The sequence below is a fragment of the Uloborus diversus genome, chromosome 6 (assembly GCF_026930045.1).
Source record: "Uloborus diversus isolate 005 chromosome 6, Udiv.v.3.1, whole genome shotgun sequence".
NCBI lineage: Eukaryota > Metazoa > Arthropoda > Arachnida > Araneae > Uloboridae > Uloborus > Uloborus diversus.
This window is the reverse complement of record NC_072736.1, coordinates 71,493,568-71,507,330: the sequence shown is the minus strand read 5'-3', so window position 1 is coordinate 71,507,330 and position 13,763 is coordinate 71,493,568.

Sequence of the window (13,763 nt, the reverse complement as noted above, 5' to 3'; positions counted from 1 at the left end):
GGTGGTCAACTTATTGAGGTTAATATATTTCATATAGGACTACAGTACTGTGCAAATTAATTGGGACAAGCTCAAAAATGTTCACAAATGTTATTCAGTTGGTATAGGTTAACTTACATGCAAGATACAGCAATCTAATACAAAATATGTCCTCCTCTAGTTTTTAATGGTATCGTGTCAGCGGTTTGGCATGGATTTTACTGTTTTAGGATACACATTTTGGTCGCGTCCTCACCAAACAAAACTTTTATAATATTCTCAATCTTTGTTTTCTTTGTTCAGCAGTCTATTTTACTCACACGTCTCTTTACAATGCTGCACAAATTTTTGCTAGAGTTTAAAACGGGAGAATTTTTTACCAGGGTTATCCAAAACCACTAATTTCTGTTCTTGAAAAAAACGTTTCGGAAGATCTTGTTGGAAAATACTAACGCCAACAGCGAAAGTTTTTGTCAGACGAACAATTTTATTTTTCCATTATTAGAAATGTATTATTTAGAGTTCATTATCCCCACAGCTAGTAATAAGCTGCCAGGTCCTTCAAAAGTAAATTAACCCCAATCATCTCTTTCGGAGGGTGCTTAAGCGTTTGAATGAAATGTTCTTCCCTGATGAGTTCTTCGTCATTCTGCATGACAAATCTTGGTCGAAACCCGTTCACAATAAAATGCGTTTTGTCTCTGAATACAACCTTCTTCTGATCTTGTGCAGTCCAGGATTGATATTTTCATACCTAGTCAAAACGTTTTCTCTTCATTGTAGGTGTTTGTAAGTGTTTATTGATTGGTGTCCGTGCAAATCTCTCAAATTCATTCAGCTTTTGTCGAATTTTCGATAAACCCATGCTCATACCAGTAGCTAATAACTCACTGTGAAGATCTGTACTTGGTTTTTAACCGACTTCAAAAAGGAGGCGGTTATCAATTCATACCGTATGTATGTTTTTTTTTGTTTGTCCACTCATAGCGTCTCACCTAGTGAACCGATTTTGATAATTCTTTTTTTAATGGATAGGGAATGGCTCAACTTAGATCCCATTACTTTGTTTGACCATATTTGTTCTTTAGAAAAAAAGTTATGGGCAAAAAACAGTAAATTTTATGCAATTTCCCTATTAAATGATTAAAATGATAGTGTAGCGAAGTTCGCACTTATCATCCTTGGATAACGCTGGCTCAGTGGTAGAATTCTCGCCTCCCACACGAGCGACCCGGGTTCAAATCCCGACTAGGACAAAGTGAATTTTACTAAAATTTCGTTTCTACTGTTTCCCGTATTTTCTCGAATGTTCTATTAATTTCTGTATCTTTCAAAGTCTGGAAAGTTCCAGCACTTTCTCAAGTTGCATATAAGGAGATGTAACGTTCATTCGTGGTTCTGAATAAAGATCTCGAGTTGAGACTAACGAGTATTCGCTTCACTTGGCTTTCACATTGTCTTCGCTATCTTCATCTACGCGACAGTATGAAACTCATTGCTATAAAAGTTTGGTGCCATATAACAGTAACATTAATAGTAATTGTAATGATAATTTTTAAAGGCTTTTCTAAAGCAATACAGTGATATAGAGCCGAACTTCTTACTAGGTAACTTCTTATTTTTACTGAAATATCTACATTTACACTAAAAAGAATGAAATAAAAAATTTTTGAAAAGAAAATAGAACCGACTTCAAAATTGCTCTAAAAAGTGAAAAATAATTTTTTTCTTTAAACACCATCGATAATACTTTTAAAAATAATTTTTGAAGTTGGCACAAAAACGATACATAAGATCATTCACAGTCATAACTCAACTACAACTATAAGTTTAACCAGGCCTAACTTCTTCACTACCACATACATTATGCATTGATAACAGCATATTTGAGTAACGATATAAATGTTTCGTTCGTAACTTTGGATGATTTTCTGAAAATAATATGAACAAAGCATCGTTACTCTAGATTTTACTTTTTGTTTTTGTGCCAACTTCAAAAATTATGTTTAAAAGTATTATCGATGGTGTTTAAAGAATAAAATTATTTTTCACTTTTTAGAGCAATTTTGAAGTCGGTTCTATTTTCTTTTCAAAAATTTTTTATTCAAGAATACATTTCACTGTTTTGTACAAGAAATTTGTCTGTTAGAGGTATGGTCTTACGTTTGCGCCCGCATTTACCCTTATGTTTTGGGGACACTGTCCCACAATTCTTTTGCTGATTAATAATCATAGAAATGCTGGAATTTCCAACTTTAACTGCTGCAGCAATACTGCAGCAGTCCCTCACAGTCATAAAAGTATATGCTGACTGAGTTTGGGTCCCTTAGAAGGATATCCATTTTTTAGATAAAAGTCATTGCTTAAGTTTCTTGGACCATAATTTTCTAAAAATTTTCAGGGAAGAGATTTAAACCCTCTTTTCCATAAAATAAAATTGCGTTTTTGAAATTTCAATTAAGAAAACTTGCAGGGAGAGGGGGATATGATTTCAATCTACATTTAAAAAAAACGACCAGGGACAGCCCTTGAGCTCCATCCCTTAGCCTAGCGACAATAAACATGCCGTATAATTGCGTTTCTAAGGCTTTAATTTCTAGAAATTACCGCTGATGTCCCTATACCTTTGCCCCCGAAGCATCTGCAAACAAAGTGTAAAATTCCGTTTTTAAAACGGAACCCCCTTTCTCATTATATCAATTTTTTTCTTCTTTTTTTTTCTTCAATATGCCCCCTAAAACTTTTTTCTGGTTTCGTCACTGCACACAGATGGAGAATTCCAAGAATTTTAGTGGGGACTACAAAAAAGAGAAGGGGACCTTTTGTTTGATTCTGAACAGTGATATTCTCAAAATTTGTATCTGCTGCAGTGATACAAAGGAAAGGAGTGGAGATTGTTCTGGAGATTGGGAGAGAGAAGTATTTTCGTGCACTAGAAAAAAATAGAAAAATATTTCAATGATTCTCTGTTTTGTGCGTTTATGACTGTGCATCTGTGTTATACTCGAACGCCTTGCGGCGCCCCCTCATTTTGTGCCAACCGGGGCGATTGCCCCGCTCGCCCCCCTCTTCGGACGGCCCTGACTACGACCCCCGCTCTCCTGCACCCTACAACCCTTTTCGGATACAAAATTACCTCCCTGCCGAATTTGGCCATGATCCGAGAAGTATACATTTGTAAGAGGAACATACGTTTATACACACATATACAGTAAAACTAATCCTAATGGACACCCCTCAAAGGCGGACGCCCCTCTTATGCGGACAATTTTAATTCCCCGATTCCGAGAAAAAAAACCATTATTAAACCCCTGTCCTACGGACACTCTTCTATTGCGGAAAAAAAAATTGTCCCGTTAGTGTCCGCCGTATTAGAGGGAATTTACTGTATATCCCTTCTTTTATAAACATGGGTTGCAGTAGGAGCTGAAAATCCATTTCTGCTAAGTATGTAGTTGCAAGCGGTAATTGAAACTTGGTAAGTATTTTAGTAAAACTATTTATGAATGTAATGTTTTTTTTTTCCTTTTTAAGTATAAATATTACTGTTTACGAGAAAAAAAAATATTCTCCACGCTTCAAAATTGCGTCGCGACTCAATTGTTGTGATCTGATGATCTAAGTAATTCATACCTATACCTACGTTAGGGTGAAAGCAGTTTAACATGCTAAACAATTAACTGGCGAGAAGATTTTTTTGTACTATCGTAAATATAGAGGTAGGGTGCATGTAACACCAAGATTATATTTCGTGTTCACTTAACATTTAGCAATTTAAAGTAGGCAAAATTTCAAACATATTTTACAACTCAATTGTTGTGATCTGATGATCTAAGTAATTCATACCTATACCTACGTTAGGGTGAAAGCAGTTTAACATGCTAAACAATTAACTGGCGAGAAGAATTTTTTGTACTATCGTAAATATAGAGGTAGGGTGCATGTAACACCAAGATAATATTTCGTGTTCACTTAACATTTAGCAATTTAAAGTAGGCAAAATTTCAAACATATTTTACAAAAATACAATTTAAGTACTATCAAAAGCGACCTACATACAAATAAGCATCAACATGAATGCAAAATTACAACTCTTTTGGATTGTAAGACACCCTTCTTCACCAGTTAAGGTTTAAATCATTATTTTAAAAAAATAAATGTTCTACACAAAAGAAAAAAAATAATCTGGCAAATAACCTTCAAAACTTTGGTAGGAAACAGCGATTAAAACTTTGATACACCATCGTTTCGGTCGGTAGCTTTCAAAAAATCAATACAAATTTAAAACTGGAGTTCTGCGTCTGAGCTGCAAATTAACTAAAGTGTGAGCTCAGAGCAAAGCCGCAGTCGTAATCTCATAAAATATTAAGCATAAGTACCTTACAGTTGCGGCAATCAAAATTTCGGATAAGAACAGTCTGGCACATCTTGCATGAATAACTGAGGCTTAGGTTCGTAATGGGCTTCTTCCTGTTCTATGTTATACTGCCTCTAAATTCTGCTACCATAAAAATTTAGGACTTTCCTGACAAGGTTAATGGCTCTTTTTAAATAGGAATTAAGCCGAGCAGTGACCCTGGGGTAGTTTGAAGGGGATGGAGAGGGAGGAAGGAAAGTTTTAAAACGAATGATAGAGCGAATGAAGTTGGGGAAACAAATACTGCTAACAGATGCAGATGAAAGCTTTAAAAAGATTATAGATAAAAGTTGAAGACCTCAGTATCAGAAGAGAACAGCTCCAATTTGTGTCGGTTTTGTGTCTGACATTTATGTATATGAAGAAAACTTATTCTTTTTCATAATGTGCAAGAGCGAGATATTTCTAACCAACATTTCATAAAATGTTTTGTTTTCTAAAATTACCAGTAAGAAGATGCGTTTCAGCAGAAAGTGAAGAAAAACGTCACTTAATTTGTTTTATTATTTTAAAACTGAAGTGTTTTTACAGACTAGGCTTGTATTATTTTCTGTGAAAAACCGAGAAATATTTGGATTATTATAAAAGCTATAAATACTGTACTATAAGAATTTATTTATTGAAAAATAAAATAAAAAAAGGTTTAGAAAAACAGTGTAATTAATTCAATGCCACTACAAGCAGTAATTGCACATGACATAAGAAACGTCAAGATTAATGTGAACAAATCTAAGTTTAATCACCTGAACTGCTAATGTCTTCACTTCAGTGCATCTCAGTTCACTTTAGTCACTCTTGCACTTTAGGTCATCTACTTGAATAGACTGCGTAAAAACCGCTTTGGGGTGTACGACGGACTGCAGATTCCGTAACATTACTTCGGAAGCACCTTAGCATACATCCGAGGAACATCCGTACCTTCCAATTTTCTTGAATTAACCGGTTTGGGATGGTTCTCTGGAAAATTTATTTACATAGAACAAACTGCCATTTTTTTTTACTATTAACAATTTTGAAGTTACAGGTTACACATAAGCCGAAACAAAGTTCTCTTACATATGAAACATGAAACAGATTGGTACAAGACATATATATTATACATAATAAGAAAAAGACATTGCACAAGCTCCACAATTATTATTAACTAGTGGTACCCGCACGGCTTTGCCCGTAGTTTAAAATTAAAAGGTCATTCGGTTCGTCTGTATATTTACAAATAATGGATGACGAATTTCTTGCCAATTGGCTATGTTCATTCGCTCTCCATTCCACGTCATGATAACTTCGTAATTTAATTGTCCATCTTAGGATAATTTTGCTCCGGAAAGTGTTATTAAAATTTAAATAGAAAAATAACAGAAACGAATTTTCGAAAAATCACTTCGGGGTGCACACCGCCATGCTACAAATTAACTTTGTGCCAAATTTCAGGAAAATCGGCCGAACGGTCTAGGCGCTATGCGCGTCACAGACATCCAGACATCCAGACAGAGAGACTTTGAGATTTATTTTTAGTAAAGATAAGAGGATAAGTACATGAAATTACACATGTTTAATTCTTACTTATTGTGATTTTAAATATATATATATATATATATATATATATAAATATAAATATATATATATATATATATATATATATATATATATATATATATATATATATATATATATATATATATATAAGCTTTTTTATGTACCTTGAAAAAAGGAAGCTCCCATTTGAGAGTTAAAAAAAAAAAATTATTTTTTAACGAGCAAGTGAAATTTTCAGATATGCTTTTAAATTGTTACATGACTAAAAGTCTGGGAAGGATCTGCGCGTAGATGGAACTGTGTTTTTAATACGCATGTGAAAAAAACGTATTTGGGGGTTCCTCAAGTTCTCCACAAGTATAAAGAGGAGAATCTGCGACTGAAAGCGATGTAAATATTGGGGAAAAGGGGCATAACCAGCGATAAAAACATTTTCCGATACATTTTTTATTCTTACGGGGAGGTACAACAGAAAGATCAGCAAGGGACAAACACTAAATGGGACAAACACTAAATGGGACGAACCCAAGAACTCTATTTCAGAACATCTATTGCTTAGCTGGCATAGCACACTATCCATTAATATGATATACTGCGTATTAAAAAGGTGAATAGACCTATACCATTTCCTTCAAAATCAATTCATTCTCTGTTAAATTATAAAAATAAATTGTTCTGATGATACGTTTGACTCGTCAAAATCAAACAAGGTCAAAAGCTTTTATATAAACTCAACCAAATGATAGTAATAGCAGTAGGTGTTTAAGTACCAAGCTTATATCAAAGGAGAGAGAGAGAGAGCCTTCTTTCTCTTTCATTCATATTTAACCCGAATGTCAGTCTTATTTACGCGTCACAAACTTCCTCGTTTTTGATGTCATTCGCGGACGCTATGAGTTGTATCATATGACTTTAAAAACACTAAATACTGCAAAAATACTGCATTACTAAAAGCAGTATTTGTCTGAATAACACATCAAACTTCCACCCAATCAGGGGAATAACAAACAAAATGACATTTTCTTATTACGTACTTAATACTCATATCGTTTTAAGCGCAAATACTTTACAGGACTTTATTAGAAGCTAACTGAAAACTCCCTTGTTAAGGAGCATGCGTAATAGTCTTTTTCAAGTATTTTAGTTTAAGTGCAATGTTGTGTTCGAGAAAGTTAAGTTGAATATACAAACCAACAAATTGTTTCAACAGTCCAACCTTACTATTAAACGTTTTCTTGTTTTGAAATATATCTCAAAATCAAGTCTAAATGTGCGTAACATGAGATGAAAATATTTTAAAACCACTTGTCACACCAAACTTAAGAGTCGAATTTAGAATACTTCCATGTTTATGCAGCGATGTTCTGTGATATGTCAGTTTATTTGACATACGCAATGATGCAAGAACTACGCGCTAAATTGGGAATTGAAAGTTTAACATTTCTGTTTTAAAGCATTTGCTAAAAAAAATAACTCACTTGTATTAAGTTTTAAGAAAATTTTCTGTCTTTCAAGATTTTACCCTTATTGTTTCTAAGAATTTTTTTTTTTTAATTGTTTTCCAGTAAAGGAAGAAAATCCCTGCAGAACAAACGTTCACAATTACGATTAGCATGACACTAATTAATAGGTACCAAATAAAATAACACCAAAAGGAATAAAAGGATATTTTTTTGATAAATGCGGTGGTATATTACCGGTTTTAATGAGAATGGCCTAAACACAGTGATAAAGTGGTCCTCGTATAAAACATTTTTGGAGGCTGCTGAAACTGAATAGAAAAGGAAAGGTGTTTTATAACTTAACAATATGTTACATATAGCATTGAAAACTTGACTATGTTTATTGAATCATTGGGCAAGACTTCCACAATTCTGAATAAAAAATGTTCTTGCTTTTAAATAAAATACCGTGTTTTTTATGATTTAACCCTGATTCTTTCTAAGATTTCTTGCCCTGTTAAGAGCTGTTTTGCAAAAAGCTGATGAATATCTAATAAAACATGCTAACATAAAAAATCTAAAATTCGTCAAGTAGTTTAATTTGAATAAGAGGAAAGGAACTCAATATTACTGCTAACGTACTCAAGTGCATCTTAAATATCTTCTGGTATTGAGTAGTGGAAACAAGTTATGACTTCATTCCGTAAACTCAGCTTCATCGCCTTGAAGTATCTTACGAGAAATGTGAACAACTTGACCGAAATGCTTCTCGGAATTTGAAGGGACACAATTTCTCCTCCAACATTCCAATGACCAATAGCATGATGTTTATACGCCTTCGAGCTATCTAGGTAATTAGTTGCATAAAATTTACAACCTTTATACCACTGTTTATTAATAGTTTTCTTAGTTCTTTTTACGGTTATGTTTATCTGCATGAGAAACGTTTCGCACCAGGTCTTGGCGCACAACAAAATGTTTCTTAAATTTTATGAACTTACTTCTGGGGGGTTTCATTCAAACTTCCTCTTGTGTAATGCCAGCTGTCATCTGCTTATCTCGAATTATAACGTCTCTCTCGAACGAGTTTGTAATGCAATTGAATGGATAATAAATGAATCACTGATTAGATATGACTTTCAAAAGCACGATCAGGAGAGCATTTACATATCCATCGATACGTATTTTTACATATTTTACTACTAAATGCATTATTTTCATGCTTTTTTTATGACACATAAAAAATAATATTTTCCATTCGGCAGCTAAAAGTTTTTCCTAACATTTCTCTATTACTAAAGAGCAAATCCTTCTCAACAGACTAACAAAAGAAAAAACGGCCCTGCTACTTTAAAAAAGCTTTAAATATTCATTTAAACTGTGGTTATACATTGCATATTGTGCCAGAAATGAGGTAAAGGTAGTTATTTTTGAAAAAAAGATTCTTGTAATAAACTAACACAAATTACCATTATTTATAATTACCTTTATATTTAGTCCCAATTCATACCAAATAACTAATAAATCTTTAATAAAACAATATATTTAATGCAAAACGAGTGTCGAAGTAATTCTCTCACAAAATTTGCTCAGTGCGATATAGTGAATATAACGTAAAATCAATTTGCAATCATAACAGATTAACATTTGAACCGTAATGGACAAACAACAAATTTACTGATTGCAAATATACCAGACAGCCCGGTAATCAGTTTCACAGATTGCAGTTTAGTTCTTTTTAGAACTCATTAGTCTGGACTAGTGAGTAACCGAGCTGTAGGCATGTGTAATCTATGAGCTGAGAGTGGAAACAAATTGTAGATAAAATAAATTTATCTCGCCAGCGAGTGTCCGCAGCATGGTGTGGTTCAACGTGTAAATTGAAGGCAATGCTTGGGTATTTAGCAGTAAGTTACCGCCCTAGTTTGCATTAACCCAATCTTGTGGCATTGAACCCAAGCCAGGAATGGCCAGAATTCAGGATATTTTCATCAGCGTAATCCTTTGTGACAGATATTTTGCAAGAGGAATTTCTGTCTCTTGACCTCCATGTAAGAAGGTCATCATGTCAGTAAATTTTTAGACTGGATTTAGGGATTTTTTTTTAATTAAGAAGAAAAAACAGTAGCATTGGATTTTCAGACAAAAATCCATACTAAGCGAGTGTCGAAAGTGCTGGCTTTGTTAATTTTTGAGAACAAGCAGGCTTACGATTCCTAAAACCTTAACGCCTGTCTTTCTATGAGAAACTTGGGACCAACACCCCTTGCTTGGGCGGTAAGTTACTGCTAAAAACAAATTAACTGCCCAGATGAAATATCTATGCATTTTTAGACTTCATGTCACTAATCTGAAATAAAACGAAAATTTCTTATCTTCTTTACTAATAATGAAGCTGAAAGTCAGTATATCTGGATCTCCGGATGTTTGTTAGGCGCATAGCGCCTAGACTGTTCGGCCGATTTTCAAGAAATTTGGCACAAAAATAGTTCGTAGAAAAAATTAGTTCGTTTGCACGATTTTTCGAAAATTCGTTTTTGTTCTTTTTCTATTACAATTTTAAGAACATTTTATCGAGTAAATTATCATAACATGGACGAGTAAATTACAACATGGACGAGCAAATTACCATAGGATGGGCGAGCAAATTAACGTAGCAAATTGGTAAAAAATTCATCATCCATTACTTGTAAATATATAGGCGAATCAAATGACCTTTTTGATTTTCCACTACGGGCAAAGCCGTGCGGGTACTACAAAGCGTGTAATACTAAGCGTCAAGGTTAGACTTGAGATACAAGTTGCACACTGCTCGCCAAGTTTTTCAATCCAGTCGAAAAAAGGTAACATTAACTTGAAAGGGGGTTAAAGTGAACTTCCATATCATTTTGAACGGTTCGTTCCCACTTCCAGGTACTACGTCTTCTTCTTCCCAATTTCAGTTGTGAGACTCTGAAATGCCCCGTTTTTCGAAGTAACAAAATGGCATGCTGGGAACGTTTTACCGAAAGTTTTTAAGCATTTTCATAGCAAAAATTTGAGTTCTGCAATCTTTCGCATATTTATTACCATAATTTGTACTTGTCCGACCCTAATAATTTGGAAAAGGTATCTTTAATAAATAACTTGTGGATTACCAAGACAGCACGTTGATCATTGGTGTTCAAATCAGTCTTGTTTTCAATAGTAAATAGAACAAAATTATGTGAAGCATTTTATTCTTGTTAAAAGTCATTATTGATTGCGCACCAGCAAATTTAATTATTAAAAGTGCAATACTGCGTAGATTTTTATTGTTCAAAGGTTTTTTTGATATCTAATTAAAAAAAAAACTCTTTTAAACAATCATGCAATTACCTAAGACTATCAGATATCATATTTTAGGGATACAATACATACGCATACCATGCTACTTTCAGGGGCGGATGCAGACTACTATTTTAGGGAGGACATGATAAAGAATGACACTCCCTCCCCCCCCCCCCCCCGAACGAACCTACAGTTTTGGGCACGAAACATTTCTGAAAACGCTTGGATGTCAATGAAAAGCACGAAATAAGTTAGGAATAGGTTTCTCAATTGGTATAAGCATTGAAAACCTTGCCGGGAAATACAAGGAAAAAAAAATCAAAAAATTACTTAAAAAAATTGATGAATTGAAAAGAGAGCTGAAATTGTTTACATTTTATTCATACGATACTTGAACAAGAGGTGGACGAATACTATTGTTGATGGTTTAGGAGGGGGGCGTGGGTCATGACGCCCATGACATAACCCTCCTCTTCTATCCACCATTGGCTATTTTTACTATTTCAAAAACGTCAAGAATATTTTTTACTTAAAAAAATCCTTTTATTACAGTTTAACCTTCTACTACACTGAAATGGTTTCCCATTAATTACATCATTTTTTTTCGTTATTAAGCTCATATGAACCTCCGTTCAAACGCAAAAGCAATTCAGAGAGCGATAAATAATATCATTTTGATAATAGCCAATCCGATCGCTGTTCATAAATTTCTGAATTTATTGCTGATAAGAGATGAAAATGTTTCCTGGCAAACCGTATTTGAAGAGTTTGAACGAAAGTAGAATATGCCATCTTGAAAAACAAAAAAGTGAATCAAGATTTAGTGATATATGCTCAGTGACGCGATTTAATATCAATAATTTATGAAACACGTTATTATTATAGCCATTTTCTTTTTGAGGAGAATAAGGTGATAAATGGGCTGTTGCATCGGTGGAAAGCTAATGGAACAGATTTGGAACAATAATGAAATTGGTGAACGTGAGATCCATTTTTCTCAGTTTGTGGAGGAGATATGGGATTTAACTAGCCTCAGAATTTATAGAAGGATTTCAGTGCTGTATAAAGGAGAGAAAAGTTTTACAAACTTACGGTTATTATAAGAAATAGGAAATATTTCAAGCAAAAATGTTACAACTTTTTCTTTTTCAGTCTTAGACTACTAATTCGGTAATTATGATTCGTTTCACTGCTAAAGCGTTTCTTACTAATATAATAGATTTCTTCTAGCAATACGCAACTACACACAAAATTGTGGGCTCAAAAAGTTTTAATTTTGTTGCCTTAACTCGGTTTAACTTTTCTGAGTTTCAATATAAAAAAAAGTTCTAAACTCATCAATTAAGTGTTAAAAAAATAACGTAATTAAAAAATGTGCATCTTTAATAGTTTATCATTAAGTGACAGACAAAAGACAAATATAAACGTCCAATTAGGACAAATCTATCTGAATGAGGAAGGGAAAGTAAAAATTTGATGCGCGTGTTCCGCTCATTTGAATAATTCTGCTTCATTTAGAGGCTAACATACTTCTGTAAAAACTGACATCCCTGAAAATTATTAGATGCGTCCATTTCCGCCTGTAAACCGGATGTTTGCTATCCGATACAATCCGTCATCAGACAGTAATTACGTATACTGCGGTTAATATGTTCAATAAATTGTTTTCTCTTGCACCGGCAGTGACGTCATACTTTGTTTTTGGTATTTTTCTCGTAAACTATGCATCGTATAGGAACGCTTTTTCGAGCAGCCTCTCAACGAGGAAAATAGCTGTGCAGAGTTTATGCGGTCGTTTTGGGAAACCCTGTATTTAATTTCTATAACGTATATAATTCGTTACAGATATGTATGAGATGCATCAACGATTTCAATATTTTCGTTTTTTTCATCTATTTCTGTATTTGTGGGATTTGTTGAGGTCACAATTTTTTTAAAAAATATTTCTTATCTGATGCTTTTTAAGTTGAATAATGCATTTGTTATGCAAAAAGACACTTTTTTTGATACTTTTTTTTTCATTACTAAATTCTATGAAAAAGTCCGGCGAATACTTTCTGACATATTTTACAGATATATACTTTGCGTTACTACAAATTACTTTCAGTGTTCATTTGAAGAAAAAAAAAGGGTTCTTCCACGGAAAATAAAAAATGTTATCCTTTACATGATAGCGCTATATTTCATTTCAGAAGTAATAGTTTTGAAAAATATAGTGAAAGAAAAAATTTTGCATAAGAAATCACACATAAGACTGAAATGTTTTTTTTGTTTATTTCATGTCTTGAACATTGTACTTTTACGCTGTTACGCGGAGGGCAACATGTATTCCTTTCCGAGGAATGGTCGTTATCTCAAAATATTAAAATTCTAATCCAGCTATATAAAAAATACATGAGCACAAATATGATTTAACAGAAAAACATGGCTTCCTGTATTCATTTACATATCAGATTAACAATTGTTTTAACAGTAAGAAATATTTTTTCATTCCTCCGGAAGTAAATTTTATATACAATATTTCTGTCATCAAAATCCTATCAATCCTAACATGAGTACATAAGGTTGCTAAAAATAATATATACGCTGTTATTGATATTATTATACCTAATGTGGTTTTAAAATAAAAATAAAATGTATCTCTATTTATCTGTTCCGTTACTTGAATACTTTGTTCGCATGAAGAAGTAGCGACTGAAAACAAAACACCGCCGACGGAAAAGGAATAAAAATACAAATAATGAGTGCAAAAACAAACAGAATCTATTTATAGTTTGACTCCGTACCGAAATCATGAAATGTATCATCGAGTTAAGAACAAGGGAAGATATATAATCAATACCAATGTAATTTTCCTTTACCGGATCGTCCTCAGAAACGGAAAAGCTTAAAGCAGATGTATAAGTTCTTTCTGTCACTAGCTCAAGTCTCCCCGAGAAACATAATGGCATCTTGCACTTGATCATATTGTTAAGGCTTCTTTTCGATAAAGCGGCGATAAAAAAAAAAAAAAAAAAAAAAAAAAAAAAAAAACTGAGAAATATACGTAGAAACTGAAAGAAAAAAAATTTTTGGAAAAA